Source organism: Mandrillus leucophaeus, unplaced genomic scaffold, assembly GCF_000951045.1.
Source record: "Mandrillus leucophaeus isolate KB7577 unplaced genomic scaffold, Mleu.le_1.0 Scaffold1232, whole genome shotgun sequence".
In the NCBI taxonomy this organism is placed as follows: domain Eukaryota; kingdom Metazoa; phylum Chordata; class Mammalia; order Primates; family Cercopithecidae; genus Mandrillus; species Mandrillus leucophaeus.
This window is the reverse complement of record NW_012100677.1, coordinates 86,625-113,943: the sequence shown is the minus strand read 5'-3', so window position 1 is coordinate 113,943 and position 27,319 is coordinate 86,625. Positions and strand designations below refer to the sequence as shown.

The 27,319-nt window shown below is 38.7% G+C and overlaps 1 pseudogene; it reads right to left on the bottom strand.

The window, feature by feature from the left end:
• Nucleotides 1-1,175: 1,175 nt before the first annotated feature.
• The window catches only part of LOC105533248, a 64,319-nt pseudogene continuing 38,175 nt past the window's right edge, over nt 1,176-27,319 (bottom strand).

The window sequence follows — 27,319 nt, the reverse complement described above, 5'->3', positions numbered from 1 at the left end:
CATGCCCTGGAGACATTTTTTTCCATTGTCTTGGGCATTAACATTCAGCTCCTCATTACTTATGCAGATTTCTGCAGCTGGCTTGAATTTCTCCTCAGAAAGTGGGATTTTTTTTTTTGGAAGCAGCTTTACATTTTCAGTCTTCCCATGCAAAGCCTTTAAATATCATTGCATATAAAGACTAACTGCAAAATAATGCAGGGATAATTAAAAGCCTGTTTATAGTACACTGATACTTTGTCATGTGGAATTCCAATCTGTGACTGACTGCCAGGTACCCTGATCAAACAATGTACACACAAATCAGACAGCTTTTTACTGAGACAGTCAGTATCCATAGTGATTCCATAATGATGCCTCTCTCATTTCTGGGACACTCTGCCATATTGTCATTTGGGAATATCAGAGTCAACCTGCACCATTCATAAGCGCTTCCCCTCTGAAAAATGTAGTGTACAATAATGGCAAATTCTGACTTCATTTGGTTCTTGTATATGAAAGGCATTTTTTGGGTTTCTCACCAACTTGAACATCTCTGGTTTAGAATACAGTGAATCCTTGGACAAAAGCTTTCCCTGGAATCCCAGCATTTTGGGAGGCCGAGATGGGTGGATCACGAGGTCAGGAGATCGAGACCATCCTGGCTAACCCAGTGAAACCCCTTCTCTACTAAAAAATACAAAAAACTAGCCGGGCGAGGCGGCGAGCGCCTGTAGTCCCAGCTACTTGGGAGGCTGAGGCAGGAGAATGGTGTGAACCCGGGAGGCGGAGCTTGCAGTGAGCTGAGATCCGGCCACTGCACTCCAGCCTGGGCGACAGAGTAAAAAAAAAAAAAAGAAAAAAAATAGCTTTCCCTGGATCCACTACATTTGTTCGATTTATTTTTTGTAGGTTCTATAATGTAACACTAATGGGCATTCAAGTCTAAAGGTCCTGAGTGTTGATTATCTCCACATTTCCCTACTGTTTGGCTGCAGGGATGGATGACCTAGAGCTTGGTGGTTCCATGGTAATTTCCCATCAGTATAAACTCTTTGAGGGTGTCTGAGAGGTGTGCCATGTGAAAAGACTTGTGTATGAATATATGTTTCTCATGTATATGATTGGGTCAAATCTAGAAAGGGATGAGCTGTGGCTTAAGGTCTTCCTATGTCCCCAGCACATGTGGAGTGGGTTTATCCAATGTGAGTTCTCTGGTGCTTAGTAATGAAGGTGCTGTGTATAAAGGCCTTTCCACAGTACCTGCATGCATATGGCTTCTCTCCTGTGTGGATCCTTCAGTGCTGAGTGAGGTGGGTGCTCTGCCTAAAGGACTTTCCACAATCATGACACTCGTAAGACTTTTCCCCAGTGTGTGTCCTTTTGTGCTGGCTGAGGAAGGAGCTGTGGTTGAAGGATTTCCTACACCTATTGCACCTGTAGGGCTTTTTCTTGGTGTGAATCCTCTGGTGTTCGATGAGAAGGGAGATCTGGCTGAAGGCTCTGCCACACTGGTTACATCCATAGGGTTTCTCTCCTGTGTGGATCCTCTGATGCTGAATGAGGGGAGCAAGCCGGCTGAAGGCTCTGCCACACTGGTTGCATTCGTAGGGCTTCTCCCCAGTGTAGTTTCGCTGATGTTTGGTGAGGGATGAGCTGTGGCTGAATGCCTTGCTGCAGTCATTGCATTCGTAGGGCTTCTCCCGTCTGTGGATTCACTGGTGTTGAGTGAGGCGTGTGCTCTGCTGGAAGGCCTTCCCACATTGACTGCACTCAAACAGCTTCTCTCCTGTGTGCATCTGCTTGTGCTGGCTGAGTGAGGAGCTGTGGCTGAAGGTTTTCCCACACTGGTTGCATCCGTAGGGCTTCTCTCCTGTGTGAATCCTCCAATGCTTGGTCAGGATTGTGCTCTGGCTGAAGGCTTTCCCACACTCACTGCACTTATAGGGCTTTTCTCCTATGTGGGTCCTCCAGTGCTGAATCAGTGGTGTGATCTTGGTGAAGGCTTTTCCACACTCATGGCTTTCGCAGGGCTTCTCCCCTGTGTGGATTTGCTGGTGTTTGGTCAAGGACTAGCTGTGGCTGAAGGCCTTGACATACTCACCACACTGATAGGGTTTCTCTCCATTGTGGATTCACAGGTGCTGGGTGAGGTGGACGCTTTGCTGGAAGGCTTTCACACACTTGCTGCACTTGTAGGGCTTCTCGCCTGTGTGAGTTCACTCGTGTTGGCTAAAGGAGGACCTAAAACTGAAGGATTTCCCACATTCGCTGCACTCATAGGGCTTCTCACCTGTGTGAGTTATCTGGTGCTGGATCAGCGGGGCAATTTGGTTGAAGGTCCTCCCACACTGAGTGCGTTTATAGGGTTTCCCCCCAGTGTGGATTCTCTGGTGTTTGGTAAGTACTGAGCCGTTTTGGAAGCCTTTTCTGCATTCGTGACATTCATAAGGTCTCTCTCCTGTGTGCGTACAGTGGTGTTCGATAAGTGCTGAGCTGTGACTAAAGGCCTTTCCGCATTCCTGACATTTGTGGGATTTCTCTTTTACATAGGTTTTCTGTAGAACATTTAGGTCTGACTTCTCCCTTTTTCCATGTGTTCCCCACGTGTGAGGGCCTCGTCGTTCAGGAGTCATTGTTTGATGTGGGAAATCAGGGTTCAGACTTATGTTTTTCCTAAACCCATTCCTCTGCTACTGCTCCTGAACAGGCATCTTCATAGGCATGAAGGCCGCCAGCACTGCCAGGCTCTCTAGGCTCTCACAATTCCATTCCCAGTGGCTCACAGTGTCCTCACCCCTGCAGTACCACAGACCATCCTACAGAAATCTCTCTACCAAGATGACACTGTTGGATATTTCTTCAGAGATACCTTGCTTTAGAACTGACAGTTTGACTTTGGGTCTAGTTTCCAAGTCTGAAAGAAGCAAAAACTGGAAATGTCTCTTAATCTCTGTTCCAGGGCAAAAGAGTTTGTGGTGAGATGGGAAGAGGAAGGATTAAAATAATGATTTTGAAAGTTCAAGGTACAAGTGGCTTTGACTATTTAAAAATATAGTTTTGCAAACCAGGAAAGGAAGAGACAGAGGGAGAAACAGAATAAGGAAGAGGAAAGTAAGGAATAAGGAAAGGAAGAGGAAAGAACAGAATAAGGAAAGGAAGGGGAGAGGAAGGAAAAAACAGTTGGCACAAGGAGTATGGGTAGAGTCTGTGAGGGGAGCATAGAGGAGGGTGCAGCGGGGATGCCCAGGAGAGAGCATTCAGATGCATGAATGCACTGGACTTGGAAGGAGCAATGTGGGAACCAGGCCCCAGCTACAGTGGCCTCCGTGATGCCAGGTGGCAACAAAGAAAAAGGTGCTGCATGGGTGAAGTCTGCTGACACCCAACTTCTTCCTGGCAGCATATGCTGTTGTGCCACCTCACTCTAGATGTAAAGGAACCTATCTGCTCCCCACAAACAGGAATAGCTGCAACATGCACCACTAGGAGGAAGATAAATGACCCATGGTGTATTAGAGTACTTTGATCTGCCTTATTTTGTCCGTTTCACTAACTGGGAACTCCCTGAGGGTAGGGGTTTCTGTCCACCTTGCTCACCACTGTATCTATAACCCATAGCAAGACTTCAATATACATGCTTAATGAATGAACAAATGCAGTCCCTCCTCCTGCTTCCTGGTAGGACTCCCTTTTTGCCCTGGGTACCCAGCCGTCTCTGCACAGCCATGACCTGGGTGCATGCTGCCCCTACCCTGACCCCACAGTGGCCTAGAGGTGTGAGGTGGGTACCTTTCCCATATTGTTATGCTTCAGTGAAAAGTTCAATTTAAAAAAAAAGTTAAACCAGGGGTGACTGGCAGAATAGTGGCTTTCCAGGATGCCCACATCCTAACCCCAGAACCTATATGTTTCCAATTATATGGGAGGGAGGAATTAACATTGCTAATCAGCTGACATTAAGAGAGAAATTATACTGGATTTTCTGAGTGGACTTGTGTAATCACAAAGGTCCTTAAATGTGGAAAAGAGGCAGAAGGGTCAGAGTCAGAGTGAATAAGATGTGAGACTTGACAAGCCCTCGCTGACTGTGAAGATGGACAAGGCTATAGCCAAGGAATGTGGGTGCCTCTAGAAGCTGAAAAATGCAAATAGATGGATTCTTAGCCAGGCACAGAGCCTCATGCCTGTAATCTCAACAGCTAAACTGAAAGGCCTTGGAAAGCGCAGTTGAAGAAATATGAACTGGGCTTATTGAAACCTGTTTGCATGCCTCTTCAACTGCTCTTTTCAAGTAATCTGAGAAACAGCTTTGAAGGGGACTTCTGATGCACGTAAACCACCCTCTTATGCTTTAGTAGTAAAATAATCACAAGAGGAGACACATCTTGTTATTAAATATGGTTGAGTTTTTTCTTAAAAATAGCAATTTAAGGTACTACTGGAATGATTATAGTATGTATATATATTAGTGTAAATTCTAAGACATAATTTTTCTACTGATAACTAGAAAATGATAATTTTCAATTAGAATTTACTTTTTACTTACTATTATTGTTGCTTCCCATTTGTAAATAACACTTGAATAATTATATTAACTAGCAAACTAGAATGTTGTCTGTGTTTTTATTCTTCATGCTCCATAAGATAATAATATTTTGATAATATACTTCAGCATTGAAAAATCTGTACAAATTATGGGTTATCATATAGCTTTCAAATTGAGTTGGCATCTGAAGGTTTAGGAATATCTTGTGCAGGTCATTTGACTATTTGCAATTAATTCCATTTTCCACCTTTACTCTGTAGTGTTAGGGACTAAATTCTGAAAATTGCATTTCCCAGGCTTCCTTGTCAACTGACTTCTAGCTATCTCAGCTAAGAGGACCCTCTTGCAGGAGTATATAGGGCAGGAAGAAGGAAGAAGACTAGGTATTTCTTTTTCTTTCTCTTTTGGGTGGCATCTTCAGCAGTGGCTACACCTACATTCATGGTTTTGCCAAACAATTCCTATCTTGTGATATCATCATTGTTGGATAGCCTGAGCTCTCAGGATATCAATAGCATTTGTCTTTGCCTTCTGTCTATGAGTACAGTAGACACTTCTTACTGTTGTTAATCTCTGTGTTGCCCCACTCTTTCTTATTTTTTCCCAGTCTCCCCTGTTTGGCCTTTTGGCTTTCCCACTAGTTGAGCAACTAGTTTCCTATAGTAAATTCCTTTTATTGAACTACCTGGCATGAGCTCTTTCACTGACCCGTTTTTGATTCATTCCTGAATGCTAAGGGCAAGAAACCTTTCTCATTGATTCCCTGGGGTTACTGTAAATGATGGGATTGGATCCTCACTCACCACCTTCTGCTTCCAATAGCTCAGGGCTATAGTAGTTGGCATGATTTGCTGAACCGTAGGAGAAGCTGTTTTTTTGTTTGTTTTGAGACAGAGTCTCACTCTGTCACCCAGGCTGCAGTGCAGTGTCGCTGAGGCTGGAGTGCAGTGGCGTGATCTCAGCTCACTGCAAGCTCTGCCTCTCGGGTTCATGCCATTCTCCTGTCTCTGCCTCCCGAGTAGCTGGGATTACAGGTGCCCTCCACCACACTCAGCTAATTTTTTGTATTTTTAGTAGAGACGGGATTTCACTGTGTTAGCCAGGATGGTCCGATCTCCTGACCTTGTGATCCACCCACCTTGGCCTCCCAAAGTGCTAGGATTACAGGTGTGAGCCACCGTGCCTGGCCAGGAGAAGCTCTGTTTTAATGGTCATAGTTGACACTAGTGGCTCAACCTTGCAATTTCCTTACCTAGGTCGTGCTTAATTATTTCATACCACCTTGGTGAATCATGTTCGTGACCAGTTTTTAACATTTTAAAATGGAGTTTATGTATACAGACTTAAGGGCTACACAGATTTTGGAAGGAGGATTCTGATCCCCTCACAGTATAAACAAAGCCACCAAAAGTTCGAACTGGTCGGGCCAATCGCAGCTCAGCAAAGCAGCTACAGCCAGACTGCATCTCTAGAATCCTCCTTTCTGGGCAGGGCATCTCTGAAAGAAAGGCAGAAGTCCCAGTTAGGGGCTTATAGATAAAACTCCCATCTCCCTTGGACAGAGCACCTGGGGGAAGGGGCGGCCGTGGGCGCAGCTTCGGCAGACTTAAACGTTCCTGCCTGCAGGTTCTGAAGAGAGCAGTGGATTCACCAGCACAGCGCTTGAGCTCTGCTAAGGGGCAGACTGCCTCCTCAAATAAGTTCCTGACCCCTGTGACTCCTGATGGGGAGAGACCTCCCATCAGGGGTCAACAGACACCTCATATAGGAGAGCTCCGTCTGGCATTTGGCAGGTGCCTCTCTGGGACGAAGCTTCCAGAGGAAAGAGCAAACAGCAATCTTAGCTGTTCTGCAGCCTCCGCTGGTGATACTCAGGCAAACGGGTCTGGAGTGGACCTCCAGCAGACTCCAGCAGACCTACAGCAAAGGGGCCTGACTTAAAAGGAAAACTAACAAACAGAAAGGAATAGCATCAACATAAACAAAAAGGATGTCCACACAACAGCTCCATCCAAAGGTCACCAATGTCAAAGACCAAAGGTAAATAAATACACAAAGATGAGGAAAAACCAGCATAAAAAGGCTAAAAATTCCAAAAACCAGAACACCTCTTCTCCTCCAAAGGATCACAACTCCTCACCATCAAGGGAACAAAACTAGACAGAAAATGAGTTTGATGAATTGACAGAAGTAGGCTTCAGAAGGTTTGTAATAACAAACTCCTCCGAGCTAAAGGAGCATGTTCTAACCCAATGCAAGGAAGCTAAGAATCTTGCAAAAAGGATAGAGGAATTGCTAAGTAGAATAATTAATTTAGAGAAGAACATAAATGACCTGGTGGAACTGAAAAACACAGGATGAGAACTCTGTGAAGCATACACCAGTGTCAATAGCTGAATTGATCAAGTGGAAGAAGGAATATCAGAGATTGAAGATCAACTTAATGAAATAAAAAAGCATGAAGACAATATTAGAGAAAAAGAATGAAAAGGAATGAACAAAGCCTCCAAGAAGCATGGGACTATGTGAAAACATCAAACCTATGTTTGATTGGTGTACCTGAAAGTGATAGGGAGAATGGAACCAAGTTGGAAAACACACTTCAGGATATTATCCAGGAGAAATTCCCAACCTAGCAAGACAGGCCAACATTCAAATTAGAAAATACAGAGAACACCACAAAGATACCCCTCAAGAAGAGCAACCCCAAGACACATAATCATCAGATTTACCAAGGTTGAAATGAAGGAAAAAATGTTAAGGGCAGCCAGAGAGAAAGGTTGGGTTACTCACAAAGGGAAGCCCATCAGACTAACAGTGGACTCTCTGCAGAAATCCTACAAGCCAGAACCAGAAGAGAGTGGGGACCAATATTCATCATTCTTAAAGAAAAGAATTTTTAACCCAGAATTTCATATCCAGTCAAACTAAGCTTCATAAGTGGAGGAGAAATAAAATCCTCTACAGATAAGAAAATGCTGAGAAATTTTGTCACCACCAGGCCTGCCTTACAAGAGCTCCTGAAGGAAGCACTAAATATGGAAAGTAAAAACCGGTACCAGCTACTGCAAAAACATACCGAATTGTAAAGACAATTGGCACTATGAAGAAACTGCATCAACTAACGAGCAAAATAACCAGGTAGCATCATAATGACAGGATCAGCCTCATACATAACAATGTTGACCTTAAGTGTAAATGGGCTAAATGTCTCAATTAAAAGACACAGACTGGAAAGTTGGATAAAGAGTCAAGACCCATCAGTGTGCTGTATTCGGGGGACCCATCTCACCTGCAAAGACACACATAGGCTCAAAATAAAGGGATGGAGGAATATTTACAAGAAACTGGATAGGAAAAAAAAGCAGGGGTTGTAATCCTAGTCTCTGATAAAACAGACTTTAAACCAACAATGATCAAAAAAGACAGAGAAGGGTAATACATAATGGTAAAGGGATCAATGAGATAAGAAGAGCTAACTATCCTAAATATATATGCACCCAATACAGGAGCACCCAGATTCATGAAGCAAGTTCTTAGAGACCTTACAAAGAGATGTAGCCTCCCACACAATAATAGTGGGAGCCTTTAACACCTCACTGTCAACATTAGACAGATCAACAGACAGAAAATTAACAAGGATATTCAGGACTTGAACTCAGCTCTTGACCAAGTGGACCTAATAGACATCAGCAGAACTCTCCACCCCAAATCAACAAAATATACATTCTTCTCATCTCCATATCACACTTGTTATAAAATTGACTACATAATTGGAAGTAAAACATTCCTCAGCAAATGCAAAAGAATGGAAATTATAACAAACATTCTCTCAAACCACAGTGTAATCAAATTAGAACTCAGGATTAAGAAACTCACTAAAAACTGCACAACTACATGGAAACTGAACAACCTGTTCATGAATGACTGCTGGGTAAATAATGAAATTAAAGCAGAAATAAATAAGTTCTTTGAAAGCAATGAGAACAAAGAGATAATGTACCAGAATCTCCGAGACACAGCTAAAGCAGCGTTTAGAGGGAAATTTATACCACTAAATGCCCACAGAAGAAAGTGGGAAAGATCTAAAATTAACACCTAACATAACAATTAAAAGAACTAGAGAATCAAGAGAAAACGAATTTAAAAGCTAACAGAAGACAAGAAATAACTAAGATCAGAGCAGAACTGAAGGAGACTGAGAAACAAAAAACCCTTCAATGAATCCAGGAACTGGTTTTTTGAAAAGATTAACAGAAAGGATAGACGTCTGTCCAGACTAATGAAGAAAAGTGAGAAGAATCAAATAGACACAATAATAAGTGATAAAGGGGATATCACCACTGATCCCACAGAAATACAAACTACCGTCTGAGAATACAATAAAAACTTATATGCAAATAAACTAGAAAATCTAGAAGAAATGGATAAATTCCTGGACACATACACCCTCCCAAGACTAAACCAGGAGGAAGTCGAATCCCTGAAGAGACCAATAAGAAGTTCTGAAGTTGAGGCAGTAATTAATAACATACCAACCAAAAAAAGCCTAGGAACAGACAGATTCACAGCCAAATTCTACCAGAGGTACAAAGAGGAGCTGGTACTATTCCTTCTGAAAGTATTCCAAACAATAGAAAAAGAAGGACTCATCCCTGACTCATTTTATGAGGCCAAATATTGGCTTATACCAAAACCTGGCAGAGACACAACAAAGAAAATTTCAGGCCAATATCCCTGATGAACATCGATCTGAAAATCCTCAATAAAATCCTAGCAAACTGAATCCAGCAGCACATCAAAAAGCTTATCTGCCACGATCTAGTCGGCTTCATTCCTGGGATGCAAGGCTGGTTCAACATATGCAAATTAATAAATGTAATTCATCACATAAACAGAACCAATGACAACAACCACAATTATCTCAATAGATGCAGAAAAGGCCTTCGATAAAATTCAACACTGCTTCATGCTAAAAACTCTGAATAAACCAGGTATTGATGGAACGTATATCGAAGTAATAAGAGCTATTTATGACAAACCCACAGCCAATATCATACTGAATGGGCAAATGCTGGAAGCATTCCCTTTGAAACCAGTATAAGACAAGGATGCCTTCTCTTACCACTCCTATTCAACATATTATTGGAAGTTCTGTCCAAGGCAATTAGGCAAGAGAAAGAAATAACGGGTATTCAAAGAGGAAGAGAGGAAGTCTAATTGTATCTATTTGCATGTGACATGATTGTATATTTAGAAAACCCCATTGTGTCAGCCCCAAGTCTCCTTAGTTTGCTGAAGCACCTTCAGCAAAGTCTCAGGATACAAAATCCATGTCCAAAAATCACAAGCATTCCTATACACCAATAATAGAGAGAGAGCCAAATCATGACTGAGCTCCCATTCACAATTGCTACAAAGAGAATAAAATACCTAGGAATACAACTTACAAGGGATATGAAGGACCTGTTCAGGGAGAACTACAAACCACTGCTCAAGGAAATGAGAGAGAACACATGGGAAAACATTCCATGCTCATGGATAGGAGGAATCAGTATTGTGAAAACGGCCATACTGCCCAAAGTAATTTATAGATTCAGTGCTATCCCCATCAAGCTACCATTGACTTTCTTCACAGAATTAGAAAAAACTACTTTAAATTTCATATGGAATCAAAAAAGAGCTCGCATAGCCAAGACAATCCTAAGCAAAAAGAACAAAGCTGGAGGCATCAAGCTACTTGACTTCAAACTATCTGACAAGGCTACAGTAACCAAAACAGCATGGTACTGGTACCAAAACAGATATACAGACCAATGGAACAGAACAGAGGCCTCAGAAATCACACTACACATCTACAACCATCTGATCTTTGACAAACCTGAGAAAAACAAGCAATGGGGAAAGGATTCTGCATTTAATAAATGGTGTTGGGAAAACTCGCTAGCCATATGCAGAAAACTGAAACTGGACCCCTTCCTTATACCTTATACAAAAATTGACTCAAGAAGGATTAAAGACTTAAATGTAAGACATAAAACCATACAAACCCTAGAAGAAAATCTAGGCAATACCATTCAGGACATAGACACGGGCAAAGACTTCATGACTAAAACACCAAAAGTAATGGCAACAAAAGTCAAGATTGACAAATGGGATCTATTTAAAGTAAAGAGCTTCTGCACAGCAAAAGAAACTATCATCAGAGTGAACAGGCAACCTACAAAATTGGAAAAAATTTTGCTTTCTCTCCATCTGATAAAGAATCTACAAAGAACTTAAACAAATTTACAAGAAAAAACAAAGAACCCTATCAAGAAGTGGGTGAAGGATATGAACGGACACCTCTTAAAAAGAGACACTTATGCAGCCAACTAATATATGAAAAAAAGCTCATCACCACTGGTCATTAGAGAAATGCAAATCAAAAACATAATGAGATACCATGTCATGCCAGTTAGAATGGTGATCATTAAAAAGTCTGGAGATAACATGCTGGAGAGGACATGGAGAAATAGGAACGCTTTTACACTGTTGGTGGGAGTGTAAATTAGTTCAACCATTGTGGAAGACAGTGTGGTGATTCCTCAAGGATCTAGAACCAGAAATATCACTGAACCCAGTAATCCCACTACTGGGTATATACCCAAAGGATTATAAGTCATTCTGCTGTAAAGACACATGCACACATATGTTTATTGCAACACTGTTCACAATAGCAAAGACTTGGAACTAACCCAAATGCCCATTAATGATAGACTGGATAAAGAAAACGTGGCACATATCCACCGTGAAATACTATGCAGCCATAAAAAATGATGAATTCATGTCCTTTGCAGGGATGTGGATGAAGCTGGAAACCATCATTCTTAGCACACTGACACAGGAAGAGAAAAGCAAACACTGCATCTTTTCACTCATTAGTGGGAGTTGAACAATGAGAACACATGGACACAGGGAGAGGATTGTAACACACCAGAGCCTGTTGGGGGAGTGGGGGCCTAGGGGAGGGATAGCATTGGGAGAAATACCTAATATACACGATGGGTTGATGGGTACATGAAACCACCATGGCACATGTATAACTGTGTAACAAACCTGCACGTTCTGCACATGTTTTCCAGAACTTAAATTATAATAATAATAAACAAGATTTAATTATGTGTGAGATGATTTTGGAAAGATTTCCAGTAAAAATGGAAATGTCACTATATAGCATTACGTCTTTATTTTTATAGTCTGGTTTGTATCCTCACCACTCCAACAAGATTGTTCTTTGAAGGGTTGCCAGGGTCATACTGATATAATTTAATAGTTTTGTCTTAGCTTTTGATTCCTGTGCAACCTGACATTTCTAATGATTGCTCTTACTATCTGATACTGTCTTGCCCTGGCAACTGTGATTACAACATCTTCATTCTCCCCCTGTCTCGGACTGATATATCTTGTTTTCCTCCACACATGACCTGTAAGGCATTTTCCAAGGTTCAACTTACCTATCTTTAATTTTTATAAATATTGAGTACATATCTAATAACTCATAATCCATCCATCTACCCATCCATCCATCCATAAAGAATTATTATTGTGCTTATTAAATATCCTGAATCCATTAATTTATTTTCTGTCTGCCTCCCTTATTCAAACAATTAACATATGTTGCTCTGGCTTCCTTTCACTCAAGTTTCTTCTCCCTCATTATCTATTCTTTACATAGTACCCAGAAAGATTCTTTAAAATTCAAATCACATCTCATTCTTTCCCTACTTAATACCTTCATTGGCTTCCCATCAGAGTTAGCATATAATGCCGACTTCTTATCCTGACTACAAAGTGATCAGTGACTACTTGGTCTGACCCTTGACTACTTTTCTGACTTCAGCTCATGACATTCTTACTTTTCCCAATAATGCTGTAGCCATAGTGACTTTCTGCCTGTTCCCAGAGCAGGCCATATTTGTTCTTTAGGCTGTTTGATTCAGCCAATTTTTTTTTTCTAGAATTCTGACCACCCCCTATACCATCTTTACTTTTTGGTATTCAGATTTCAGGTTAAATATTGCTTCCTCAGAGATACCTTCTGTGATGATCCAAAGCAGCTACCCAGTTTCTCTATTATAGCATTTTGTTTTCATATGCTACTTGCTTTTTTGTTTATCTGCCTTTCTTATGATAAAAATAGTTACTTTGACTATTTGCTCTATCTCCAGAGCCTAACGTAGAGTAGGCATTCAATAATTATTTGTTAAATGGGTGAATGCAATTATGTGCAGATACTGAAGGTACAAAGATAATAGTAGTAATGACTTTTTTTTGCTGCATTGGTTATTAGCCTTTCTTAGGTAACAGGCATCTGTTCATAAGAATCTAATGAAAGCTATGAACTCTCTTCCAATAAAAATACAATTATGCCCGTATTATAACATTTTGTCTAAACATTAGAAGCTTGTTTGATTTATTGAGTACTTACTCTTTGTTAGACACTTTACTAGTGTCCCCCCTCCTCCTTTAGAAACGATGAAATACAGTTTCATTAAGTATCTCTACATAATTAAGCCCTGGTAAAATGCTTCTCAGAGCTATATGTGGTCAAGAACCAACTTTATTTCTCCCCAATCTGTCATGGCTCTCTATGTAATCCTACTGTGCATGACTTGTATGATGCTCATGCCATGTGCAATTTGCCACATAAGTTTGCCAACATTTAAATTTATTTACACCCTATTCAACTAGATAAGTACACCAATTATGAGTTTGGATGTCAAATGACTGTGAAAGTATCATACTGTACTTGCCTGGGAGCAGTGTATAACAAACGAATTTGCAGACCAGCATCAATTTATGGACCAAATTTTGAATAACACTGCCTTGGAAAGTATCATCAGCCTTGAACTCTCTTCAAGGTAGTGATTCTATATTTTAAACTATCTGATTGTGTCCATAGCCAGATGTGTATTGGTAGTTTAAAATGGACAGCTCCCCAAACCAAACTTCTGTTTTAACTTCAAAACAGAAGAACCCTTTTGACCTTAAAACTTTTTTTAATTTCAAAAATTCTAATAGTTTTCTAGTCATTCTAGAGTCATCTTTTGCTTTTCTTTACCACCCCATCTAATTGCTTATTAAATCTTATTTCTCCATCTTAGTGTTTTCCACTGATTTTTTATTATTACTCTACTTTTTGGATACTTTTTCCTAGTGCCCCAGCTCCCTGAAATTTCAATGCTACTGATATATTGCATATCTCTTTAGGTGCTGTGATCTTTCAGAGGGCAATGAATCATTGTAATAGTCTAAAATTTTTTGCTCCAAATGAAAGCGCCCCCATTGAGAATTCATACTCTACCTGTATTATCTTTCTCATTTTATTCTACTAACCAATATCAAATCCGTATTGTTTTTAACGTTAATTATGATACTTTCTTTGTTTGGTATGTTCTTTTTCACATTTTTATTGAAATCTATGCTCAAAGTCTGTACCCAAACTTACTTTCTCCTATGATCTCTGCAGCTGTATATGGCTTTTCCTTCTTCCAGTTTACAATTTCAGTTTTACTAATATTTCTTTTGTGGAACATAGCTTTTCACTGTGCCTGCAAGCATAAACTCCTCGAGGGCAGAAACCATGATTTCTTTTCTTTTCTTGCAATGGCTAGCTCTTAACAGGTGCACAAAACATCCATGGATAAATGAATAAATGACAATTGCTTCAACATAAAATTGTGGGTCCTAAAATAATTGGCAAGTTTACACTCACCCTAAAGCCCTTATTATTTCATGGATGAGTAAAAACAATTTTCTATAGTCTTCTCTTCTCCTATTTCTGCCTTCTTTGTCTATACAGGGATAGAGTTATTATATAAGATGATATCATGAAAACCTGATATGGTTCCTTGCTTTGTCATCAACTCATTCTCATATTTAGGTATTAGATATCCTAAAGGAGCTGGGTGTAGATGGATTAACTTGACTCAGTGCCTTCATCTTAGTCTTCGTTTTGTCACTCTGTTCATAATTTACATATCAATCACAGAAGGTTTGTATTTGAAGTGTCCCTTAAATATGGCAGAACATACTTGTTTAAAACAAATGTGTTGCAAGAATGTCTCATAGGGCAGATTTCATTGCCACATTTAGAAGCAAATGCTCATACCCATATGTACTAGTTAATTCCTTCCCAATATGTTTTGCTTGTTTTTTAAAAAAACCTTCCTGTGCACTAAACTTCAATTACAGAGGGTTTTTGTTTTGTATTAATTTTTATAATTTTTCCTGAAGAGTGCTTCAACACAGGAAAAAAACAACTTTTTAAACTTATCAATTTATACAAATATTAAAATTGTTTTAGAATATTATCTAAATTACTCTTCATTTTTAATTTATTAGTATTTAAAGTTATTATATGGAAAATCATGTAGCTAGTGGAATCCTAGCTTTGGAAACAAACAGTTCTGGTTGTGAGTTTTGGTTTTATTATTTACTATCTGGGTGGCCTTGTTTGAGTTATTTAGTATATTCATCAGGGTTCTCCAGAGAAACAGAACCAAAAAGGTGTGTGTGTGTGTGTGTGTGTGTGTGTGTGTGTGTGTGTGTAGATTTATTTTAAGGAATTGGCTCACATGTTTATGAAAGGTGGCAAGTCCAGAATCTGCAGAGTGGGCCAGCAGGTTAGAGATCCAGGGAAGAGCCAGTGCCGCAGTTGGTCTGAAGGCCATCTGCTGGCAGAATTTCCTGTTATTCAAGGAGGTCAGTCTTTGGTTCTATTCAACCCCTCAACTGCTTGGATGAGGTCTACCCACATTATGGAGGGCAATCTGCTTTAATCAAAATCTGTTAATTTAAATGTTAATCTCATCCAAAAACACCATCACAGAGACATCCGGAGTAAAGATTTGATCACGTATCTTGGCACGGTGACCCAGCTAAATTGACACATACAATTACCCATCACATTTAGCCTTTCTAAACTTCTGTTTTCTCATTTTAAAATATGTGGAATAATGAGCTGTCTTGTAGAATGGTTGTGAAAATTACATAAGGTTATGTATCAAATGCCTATTACATAGTAGGCACTTGATAAATGTTAACAACATAAATTTTTTTGTCCCCTTCCTCCTCCTTCTTATGTCCTATTCCTTCTTCTTCCTGTTTTCATGGAATTAAAATAAGACCCATGATTGTTTAGTGCATGATGCAGAATATTCATGTATGCTTTAAAATACATCACAGAAGAGGGCATATTATTTAGAAAAACAAAAGAAAATGACAGTTTTTTTTTTAATCAGTAAAGAAGATAGAGTCAGTTAGAACCATTCAGTGTTTTGAAAACCATGTATTGAGTTGCTCACCATATTCTATCTGGGTCTTGCTTAGGAAGCTGTAACAGGTTGGGTGACTTATCAGGGTGGTTACTTACTGGCAGAGCAAATAAGAGAGGCTCTATTATGAGTGGAGAAAAAAAAATCTACGGAGTAGTATGGAGTGAAAATCAACAGAAACAAACCAAAAAATAGTAATAGCTCAGATTCAGAAGAGGATGAATCAGATAAGAATCTTCAGTGCGTCCTCATTGTTTATTAAATGAAGCCCAAGCATCTTATCATAGCATTTAGCACTTTCCATGACTTTACCCACTACCAACTTTTCCAGACATTTTTCCTAGCCCTCTTTGCCTTAGTTTTAGAGTATATTTACACGGTTTTAGTTCTTCACATATGTGGTGTAATTTTATGCTTCCTTGCTTTAGTTTATATGATTATCTTTGTCTTAAAAGCCATTCCTACCTTTCTTTCTCTGGCTTATTTGCATTTATCCTTCAAGATAGCTCAGTTATCTAACCGGGAAGCCTTCTCTGAAGCCCTAGGTCTGTTTAAGTGAATGGTTTCATTGCTTCTGAAACCATAGGTTTGTTTAAGTGAATAGCTTCTATTGCTTCTAAACTTTTCATTATCAATCATTTCTTTGTTGATGTGCCTTCCCTTGTGATTCAAATGCCATATCTCATTCATTTGACAAACCCTGAGGCTCAAACACAGAGCTTAGCATTGTTAGTAAACATTTATTAACTGTAATGCAGGAATCTTTACCTTGGACAGAGGTTGCTTGTATAACCCAGTTGTCAGCCCAAGAACCATATCCTGTACTTCTCTATATATCTTCATTTTGACTCTCAGTTCCTCTTTTGTTAGGATTCTTGGAGAGCTGCAGCTGTCCACTTTCAGGTGATGTCTACATATTGTGCAGAACCACCTGAGAACCAGGCCCTAGTCTTCTCTCCCTCTGTCAGCTGGTCATAGGGAACTAGCGTTCTTCCTCTGTAGGTACCCTGCAAAGCCATTTATTACTGAGGATTGGCAGGGAGCACCTCTTCCTCCCACCATTCCTGGAAACTTTGACTTCTCTTTCCCAATGTATAGGATGTTTTTCGCTCCCAGTGGAACTCTGCTGTTTCTACTAGCATAATCCTAGCTAAGGTCAGGAAAGGAAGTGTTGGGGGCAACATTTTCTTTTTTATTGCCATGCAAACCTCCCATGAGGTAAGAGAGCTCAGAGAGCCTAGAGAAGAGTGTGTATGGTGTGCGTGGGAGGCAGGGGAATAAATGTTCAATGTTGGAAAAAATAGAATGTAGGATATCATTTACCAGCACAGATTAACATCTCAATAAATTATCCTATGAAACAGTTCATTGTTAGTCTGGCATTTTTTTTTTCTTGTACACGGATTGGTATTGCCTAGGAATCAGAAGACCTGACACTTATCTATGTGGTCTAGGGAAAAATCACCTAACTTCTCTGAATGTGTTGTCTCACCACTAAAAGGAATAATGAACCCTGTCCTGCTTAGTTGACAATATTTCTGTTTCACACAATTAATAGAAGATAGCGGAAGTGTTCTGTAAGTTGCTAATATACTACCAAATAAAAAGAGTTTTGGTATTGTGAATGCATGGCAAGAGAGAAATGTCTCAGTATGTTTTAAGTCATGGTAGCCAAATTATATTACAATAACAAACACCTTTTTGGAAAAGTCACAAATAATTTCCACTTATATTGCATTGGACAAAATGTGTCATATGGCCACGTCTATTTTCAAGGGGCCAAAAAGTGAAATTCTCCCCTGTGCCCTGGAAGTGAACAGAATAAATATGGCCAGAGAAGTATTGATCATCTATCAATATGTCAGGAAACATTATATACTTTATCTCTAATTCTCCTAAGAATCCCATGAAATTGGCATTATTTTTCTAATATTTCAGATGAGGAAATATTAGAGGCTCAAAGATGAGTAATTGTTAGTAAATGATAGAGCTGGGATTTGACTTTAGTGTGTGTGACTCAAAGGCCTCGACTCTTTCCACTGTGTCACTCATTTCCTTGTCCCTGCAGTTTTGCTAGCCACAGATGACTTGGAATGGAAGATTTAAGTTGAGGTTAATATTATCTATTTGTCAAAAGTAATAATAAATAATAGGAGTGTTACAAGCTCGCAGCTCTTACATCTGGGTCTTGTTCTTTCCATTCTGTATCATGAAGGTAATTGGTGCTGTGTTTTGGGGATTGAATGTTTTATATGTATACCACACACACACCATATACATATACACATATCATATTGGTTCTTTTAATCTATGGAATCCTGAGTAATGTGATTATCCCAGCAGTCTGGGATGCCAAGGCAGGAGGATCACCTGAGCCCAGGAGTTCAAGACTGGTCTGGGAAACATAGGGAGACTCTAACTCTACAAAAATTTTAAAAAACATTGCAGGGCATCATGGCATGCACCTATAATTCCAGCTACTTGGGAGCTGAGGTTGGAAGATTGCTTGAGCCTGGAAGATTGAGGCTGCAGTGGGTCATGATGGTGCCACTGCACTCCAGCCTGAGTGACAGAGCAAGACCAAGACCTCATCTCCAAAAAAAAAAACACCAACATGTGATTATGAAATTCAACAACAAAGGTGAACTGTTCTTTAAAGGAAAGGCTCATACTCAATTCTTCTTTTAGTCATCATTTTATTGAGGATCCTTAATGGAATCTTTACAATGACATTTACACGTTGTCTTATGTGGATATTAAGTAGTTGTTACCACCAGGAAGCTAAGTGACCAAATGTTTAATTTTTTTTTTTCTGAAAATGCTTGCTGCTAGTGTGGATCAATGTCATTGCATTTTTAGCAACATTTGGCTTACTTACCTAAAACAACATTTGGCTTACCTTACCTAAAACAAGTTACAAAAAATTAAGAACAGAAAGATTGATTTTTTCTAAGTTTTATAGTTTCTCCTGACAACTTCTCTGCAATCCCAGGCATAGATTAATGAATGGCACATGCACAAAGTGATATCAGCTCACATATATGACATTACTCGGATGTCTCAAATCCGGAAAAAGCATATGAATGATTTATGGAATTGATATTAATCTCTTTCCAGTAAATGCATTACTTTAGTTACATGGGAAATTGATGTGACTACTCTAATGCCAAATTAATTTCTTTCTTGCTGGATCAGCATTACAAATGGGATTAGATGTTAGCCTTTTACATATCTAAACAGGGTAAAATATGGAAAGCAATCTTATAAGTAAAATTTGGATGCCATTGCTGATGGGAAGAATATACACCTTTTCTTTCTTTGTATGTTTTCTTCTTTCTCAGATTTGTGTATCCAAAGGTATAGGATCATATTTAAAGTATAGCTTAATATTACTTAGGAATAGAATAACTATAATTTAGTCTCAATATTTAACACAGGATTATAAATAACAGTATTGCGAATGAGAATTATGTGTTATTAAAAAACCCTGAAATCTTAAAGAAGATGACTATTTTTCAAGGAAAATTTTACCCCATAATTCTTAACGACATTAATAAACGACAGTATTTTTAACTTATAGTGCATAAAGGAAACTGGAAACTTATTAGGCAATCTCTTCTTCCATGTATATGCCTGGGCCTGCATGATCTATAGTCTCCTTGTTCCTGAGTACTTTATATTCCATTCCCTGCCCTTCAGGTCAACTTTTTTTTAAAGGTTTTTAGTTTCTGTTTCAAGCTTGCTGAGTGTTCACTTGCTTGCCATAGGGTTGACTGGCCTGTTCAACATACTCTAACAAACTCAGTCTTGTATTTTAATTCCAAATTATTGGAAGGAAAATACAATTTTCTCAGTTTGGGTCTGGTCAACTGTAACCAAAGAGAGTGGTCATTGTGTGTATAGGGCTGCCTCTTCAGGGAGGTGGGTAGGTTACATTCTCTAAGAGGCTGTGAGTGGAGGAGAAGTGATGGACATCTCTAATATAGTTGGGTTTCGTGTTTGCAAAGGTTCCTCCAGTTTGACCAATCTATGATTTTGTGAGCAGCTCCCATCTTAGACCTTTACCTTTCTCATCCTGGCTTCCAGCAGTTAAATCTGCTACTGATGGGTTTTGACTTCCATCCCAGTCTGCCTCATCTCTGAGCCATTCTTGACCAGAGCATAATGTCTATGAGCAGTATCAGAGATGCTGCCAATTAGTCTTGTTATGTAATGTACAAGAGACAAACCCTTGTCACTAGTCTATAAGTTGTTATACTTCCTGCATTATTTTTATTGGTATTGTCTGTAAAAATGAGTTCTTTCTTGATACCCTCTTTTCTGTGCCAAAGTCTTACTCATCACTCAGCTTAGAATATTAGAATTAGTATCTTTTCAACTGTAGGTTATTGCCTGAACCCTTGCCCTCTAGATATGAATCTGGTCTGGGAGGTCTAATTTTCACCATGTCTATACTCATATCTACTTTTCATTTTTACCAATCACTGGATAAAATCCAGATATGAATAGACATATTTCCTTGGACAACTACATGACAAATATGCTTGGTCTACATTATTGTGTATGCCCATTACCTAGAGCTTTTGGAAACTTTTCCAGCTTAAATCATGTCTGAGCATCCTGTGCTTTTTGGACACTGTGCTTCAGACTTTCTGGCCATCTTGCTGGGGTCACTCTCATCGGATCCAGTTCTGAATCCTGAAAGCATACTCTAATTATGATGGTATTATTCTGGTTGTATATGTAAACTGGTACTGGTGAGAGTTAAGGGTGGTAATGATAAGAGCTGAGCATGGTGCCTCAGGTAGTTTCAATGACCCAGGAGACTCAGGCAGAAGGACCGCTTGAATCCAGGAGTTTGAGACCAGCCTGGGCAACATAGCAAGACCCCATCTCTTAAAAAATACATAGCCAGGCATGGTGGCTTATGCCTGTAAACCCCAGTGACTTGGGAGGCTGAGGCGGGAGGATTGCTTCAGCCTAGGAGCTTGAGGCTGCAGCGAGTCGTGATCCTGCCATTGCAATACATCCTGGGCAACAGAGTAAGACCTCCCACTAAAAAAAAAAAACGATGGTAATGATTGAAATTAGGTGAGTGTTTCCCTACCTAAGAAGCAGCTACTTTTGTCAAAAGATTTGAATAGACATTTCTCAAAAGAAGACATACAAATGGCAAACAGGCATATGAAAAGGTATTCAATATCATTGATCATCAGAGAAATGCAAAGCAAAACTGTAATGAAATATCATCTTACCCTAGTTAAAATGGCTCATATCCAAAAGACAGGCAATAGTAAATGCTGGTGAGAATGTGGAAGAAAGGGACCCCCTCATATACTGTTAATGCAAATGTAAATTAGTACAACAACTATAGAGAACAGTTTGGAGTTAAGTTAATGAAAATAGAGCTACCATATGATCCAGCAACACTGCTAGGTATATACCCCAAAGAGAGGGAATCAGTATATCAAAAGGGTATCTGCACTACCATATTTGTTGCAGCACTGTTCATAATAGCCAAGATTTGGAAGCAATGTAAGTGTCCATCAACAGATGAATGGATAAAGAAAATGTGGCATGTATACATGATGGAGTACTATTCAACCATAAAAAGAATGAGATCCTGTCATTTGCAACAACATGGAACTGAAAGTCAATGTGTTAAGTGAAATAACCCAGGCACAGAAAGACAAACATCTCATGTTCTTGGTTATTTGTAGGATCTAAAAATCAAAATAATTGAAGTCATGAAGTTAGAGAGTAGAAGAATGTTTAGCTGAGGCTGGGAAGGGTAGTGGAGGGTTAGGGTCAGTGAGGCTGATTAAGGGTATAAAAAATAGTTAAAAAGAATGAGTAAGACCTAGTAGTTGATAGCCCAATAGGGTGAGTATAGTCAATAATAACTTTGTTGTACATTTTAAAATTTGATTGTTTGTAACACAAGGGATAAATGCTTGAGGGGATGAATACTCCATTTTCTGTGATGTGATTTTTACACATTGCATTGCATGCCTCTATCAAAACATCTCATGCACCTCATAAATATATATACCTACTATGTTCCCACAAAAAATAAAAATTAAAATTAATGGCTACTTTTCAAATTTTTACACCGTTTGTTTCTATGCAGAATTTTGAGCTGTGATTTCTGCCATTTATTTCCTATTCCAGGTGTCTTGGTAGCACTAGACCTAGATATTCCTTCAATGATTTTATATCTGTTGGTCTTATATAGTATTTGTACAACACTGCATTGAACCCTAGGGTACACGTGAGATGGGAGGAATGGGAAAATATATACTTGACACAGTGTTTGCCTTCAGAAAAGCTGGAAACCTAGTTAAAGATGCAGCACATATTCATCAATAATACATGGGAGTGAATCAAGCAAGGGAGAGAAGAAGGGTTGAATCTTCACTCATTAATTTATTACTCAAATATTTATAGCGCATCTCCTGAGTCAGATTCTCTCCTAGCCAGTGGGAACTCAGAGGTAACTAAGACAGGATCCTTTCTCTCAGGGAACTCACAATGTGATAGTGGATACAAGTAAGTACATTTAAGAGCTGTAGGGGCTGATAGTGTTCAAGGCAGTGTCATCTGTCTGCTGCCTGTACCTTAAATACAGTACTCATGTTCTCACCTCAGAGCTTTTGAACTTCTTCTGCCTCGAATACTCTTACATGATATATAGATACTTATATGGTACATTTCTCATGTCATTCCCATCTCTGCTGAAATGTCATTTTATTAGGGAGGTCTTTGCTGGCTACACAATTAATACAGTACTGTATTAGTCAGTTCTCATGCTGCTGATAAGGACATACCCAAAACTGGGCAATTTATAATGGACTCATGGTTCCACATGGCTGGGGAGGCCTCATGATCATGGTGGAAGGCGAAAGAGGAGCAAAGGCATTTCTTACATGGCAGAAGGCAAGAAAGCATGTGCAGGGGAACTGCCCTTTATAAAACCATCAGATCTCATGAAACGTATTCACTCTTATGAGAACAGGATGGGAAAGACCTGCCCCCATGATTCAATTACCTCCCACTCGGTGCCTCCCATAACATGTAAGGATTATGGGAGCTACAATTCAAGATGAGATTTGGGTGGGGACACAGCCATACCATATCAAGTACTCTCTTTCTGTATCCCCTATCTCTGTTACTTTGTTTTATTCTTAGCACTTATCATCACCAGACCTGTTATATATTTATTTTCTTATTATAAATCTACATCCTCTGGAATGTAAGCTCCATGAGAATAGGATTGTGTTTATTGAGTACTTTATATCCCCAGCACCTAGTACAGTGTTTTGTACATAATGGGTGCTTAAAAAATACTTACTGATTACATAAGTGAATAAATGAATGCATGAAGAATGAATGAGCGAGTCTGTATAGGGTATTACAGAGTCACCAAGGAGGGAGTGGCCATGTTTACCTGGGGACAAAGACTGGTGTCAGGAGATGAAGGCTAAGAATAGAGGATATTGGAGTAGAGATTATTTTGCCACATGCGATTAACATGTCTTTGCAGAGGCATAGATTGATGACAATATTTCAGAGTTTGTAGCAGGAGAATGTCTTAAGCAAGGGCTGCTTTTAAATTCTATCATAGTGATGTGGCATTCTATCTTAATACAATTTTTAATGTTTTTCTTAATATTGTCATATTGTTTTTAATGCTTCTGCCTACTAGTGGTATAGTGAGGAGTCTTTCACTGAGTTGTGGGTTTCTTGAGGTGGACTGGGCTCAGAGTTGTTTTGTGTGTTATCAGAACCTGGCACAGTGGTTATGGGTTGCTTTGTCAGTAAGATATTCTTTTTTAGTAGCAATTAATTGGACTTTCCTTCAAGCTGGAACATTCTAGAATTCTGTGATTCTCCCTTAGCCTGCCACTTCTACAGGTATTGTTTAAGTTTCTTGCAGGTGATGTGCTTTTTAGTCCATTAAATCTTATAGCTCTGGCTTCTTTCCCATATCTTTAATCTGGGATATTTATATATCTACTTCAATCATTGCACTACAGTGATTTAGTTACATGTAGGTCTCTTCAGTGAGACTTTGAACTGTTGGGACAAGACTTCTCTTGGATTCTCTTTCTCATAGTGTGACTTAGTATAGTCCCTGGCACATAATAGTTCTGCAGTAAATGTTTGCAGAATAATGACTAGAAAATTGATGATACCAAAGGTAGAAAATTAACAGTTATCAAGGAAACCCAGGAGAAGGAGAAAGGGTGACTTGTGACAGGGTTTTGCGTAACACTGTGGTGGGCGTTAGTGGTCAACATTTCTAGAATGACCAGCTAGTCCAGTGTTCCTTCCTCTAACATAATTGTTCATAGATTATGTGGAGAAACCCATGAAGGAATTTATATCCCTTTCTTCTAGCCAAGCACCTTTATGTCAGTCAGTGTTTGTTAGGTGGGAAGAATGTAGATAAATGGAACTGGCTCTTTTTTGATGTATATAGGTAAATATGAGTGTGCAATCAAAGTATAACATCTATTTGTCTCCAAATGTACAAGTCCATATATACAGCCTTGTCACTCCCATTCTTAAAAGCCCCAGAGTGTAGGTGTTGGAAGAAATCATGCTCAGAGGGATTCCTATGGATATTTCTCCCTTTTGTTCCACCTTGGAAGCATTGCTTTACCCAAACAATTGGAGTTTAACAAATGCTATGACTGTTTTAATTTTAGCACTAAGCCAGAGGGGGAATGATTAGATTTGTAAGCAGCACAATGAATGTATTTGTGCTTTGTCTATGTCTATAATTTTCTATTTTTTCTTAAGAATTTTAGTTTTCTCATTGAGTCTTCATTAATTCACTTGACAAATACATATTGATCATTCATTATGTGCAATGATTGCTTATGTACAAGGCTTAAATACTTAATAACAACCAAAACAGAAAACAAAAATTTTTTCGAATGAGTACTTTTGTACCTAGCACTGTGGCATGTAACACTGTGGAGGCAACATGATGTAGGGGGAAGAAAATATACCTTGGAATTAGATGGTTCTGGATTCTGATTTACCTTTGTCTTTTGCTGACTCTGTTTTTTGATAAAGTATTTAGATTTTGTGGACCTTGTTTCTCTAATTTGTAAAATTGACAAAATTGAGGACGAGATAAAGTGCTATGTAATTTGTCTAGTAATATATGGTGAATATTGGCTGGACATGGTGGCTCATGCTTGTAATTCCAGCACTTTGGGAGGCTGATGTGGGAGGACTGCTTGAGCCCAGGAGTTTGAGACCAGCCTAGGCAACATAGCAAGACCCTATCGCTAAAAAATTTTTAATAATATGGTGAATATCATTATAATAATTGCCTACCAAACAGATAAACTGTAAAGTTCCTCATATTAGGATAAAAGTACCTAGAGGCATTACTATTATTAGTCCTTATCCTTAGGGATTTTGTCTTCTATTAATAGTTGGGTAGATAAGATACTTATAAAGTCTAAGTAACAAAAATTGTTGAACTTGGTAAGTATCCAAGAAAACCATTCTCTTTCATAGAAATTTTACAAATAAAGCTGTATAAATTGTCAATTAAGTGCTATAAATAACAAGTGTTGTAGATATGCAGGAATGGATGAAATGCAAACTGGAATCCTCATGACCTGCAACCCCAGATGATTCTGATTCAGGAAGTCTGCAGAGCACCCTTTGGAACACCCTTTTCCAAAGGATCCAGTCCAACGTAGTAGTTCTTAGATAAAAGTGGTGATAAAACACATCATTTTACCTCATGATTATTTACCTCTCTTTTATGTGATGAAAGTTTGAATTTTGTGAAAGTCCGTTTTTAGTATAGATATCTAGGTTTCAGACCTTGAAGTCCTTCTCCCACTTAACTCTTTTCTCTTATTTTCACTACCTTAAGTAAAAAAGTAATCAAGTCCTGCTGGTTTAATTGCCTATATATTTCATACTGTGCCACCCTTTCTGTGACTACTATGATTGTCTTAGTTCAGGCCGCTGTGACTATTTCGGTAATTTCCTAATTTAGCTTGCTACCTCAGGCGTCTACCTTTTTAATATGTTGTATATGTTTTTGCTCAAGTCATCTTCCTGAAGCATAGCTTTAATCATATTACTTTCTGCTAAAAAACTTTCAGTAACTTCCCAATGCCTTGTAAATGAATTGAAACTTCCTCAACATGTCACTTAAGAGCCTTTAGGTTGGACTTAACCTATCTTTGTATTCTTCCTTTGTTTCACTCTGCTATATTTACCCAGTATTCTAGTCAATCTGAAGTATTCACTATACATGAAACATGGTTTTTGCTGTTCTTCTTTTTCATTATTCTTTTGTTTTAGATATGCCTTCTTTATATGGCCTTCTCCAGTACCCCCCCATTAACATCAAGTCTTCACCTTATGATAAAAAAATTAATCATTTAAGATCTATTTCAAATGTCATTTTATCCATAAAAACTTTCCGGAAATTTATAATTAGATGTGTGGTATCTCCCTGTACTAAAACAATTGTTTAAACTGTTCTTTTAGCATATAATATTCTACTTTCTAGTATAGTTACTTTTTCCTAGAATGTAATAGGCCCTTTAATGACATACATTATTTCTTACACCTCTTTTTACTTCCCTGATGGATTTGGAATACAGTCCTGTATCTAGTAGTAAGTTATAGATATAAGGGAAGGCACTTTGGAGTCCCAGAGATTTCAGTTCAAATTCTATCTCTGCTGTTTACTGGTTGTGTGACTTTGTGTCTGGTACTTAGCTGAGCCTCAGTTTCCTCAACTGGAAGGAAAACCTTCACCTAACCTTATAGGGAGGAAAGTGGTAACCTTATAGGGAGGAAAAGGGAGGAAAGTGGTAAAGATCAATTGTTGTATGATATGTAAAGCATCTGGAACAAAATAGGTTTACATTGAATGATAATTATGATTGTTTTAGAGGCAGATAAATATTTTTTAATGGAACTGAAAGTAGCCACTGGGAAAGTAAATAATTAATGTGGAGTGGGAAGGTATTATTGGAGATAGCTAATCCACTAAATAGACAGATGTTTGAAAAATTACAGGGTTTATATAGCAAATTTTCTAGTATTTTAAAATTTAGGCAGAAATTTCATTATAACTTCCCAGCAGCAGTACTTGAGATAGATAAGGTTGAAGCCTTGATTGTTTACAGCATTTTGTCTGGTTATTATCCTTTCTTTATATAAATTTCTCTATCACACATGGGGAGTTTGAAGCTGGTATTAATTTTGCATTATTTATATGAAGTCATTTTTTATTGTGGTAAGAACACTTAACATGAGACTTACCCTTGTAACATATTTTTAAATGTGCAATACAGTATTATTAGCTATAGATATAATGTTGTACAGCAGGATATCATTTGGTTTTGACAATAAACTATTTGATTACAGCAGTTAGGTGTTAGAAAATATGTTGCACTACTCCTTTTATCATTTGGTTTATAGA